The following is a 630-nucleotide window of genomic DNA, read 5'->3' on the forward strand; positions in this document are numbered from 1 at the left end:
GGCTCACACTGCAGGGTGCTACGAAATGAAGCAGCTGACAAGGCAGCTGAGCAGGGAAACGCAAAGCCGTGGTTGTATCCGGCGTGGATCACTGACATAGCGACGGGTGTGTGGAGAGGAAGGTCTGGAATGCGATGTACGAGGCCTTCAAGAAGGGCCGGATGCCGCTTACGCATCGTAGTGCGCTACTCGACTACGTTCGGGCCGCACCGAAGCACACAAGGCTGGACCGTCTGGGCGAGTCGGTGCTGGCGCAGTTCAGAACAGGCACCTCGAAGCATTTCGGACGGCTCCACAGGGCGCTCACACGCAAGACGGACCAGCTTGGATGCATACGGTGCGACACAAAGGAACCACGCAGCGACACAGCAGAGGAGCGCCCGGAGGCGGAGTCAGCAGCGGACGATGCGAACGCACCAGATCCTGGGATAGCGACCAGGCTGATCGACACGATCATTTGCTCATTGTGCAACGTGGTTTGCGCGCGGCAACAAGCTGGCGTGGTGCACCTACTGAAGATTCATGGTCTGGGGAGGAATTGTGCATTAGCACTGAACGATAAAGCTAAGGGTGCGGCGCAGACGCATAAGAATGGGTACAGATGCAACGTGTGCGGCGATATCTCTGAGC

This window comes from Trypanosoma equiperdum, assembly GCF_001457755.1.
Source record: "Trypanosoma equiperdum strain OVI genome assembly, contig: ctg_1008, whole genome shotgun sequence".
Lineage (NCBI taxonomy): Eukaryota > Euglenozoa > Kinetoplastea > Trypanosomatida > Trypanosomatidae > Trypanosoma > Trypanosoma equiperdum.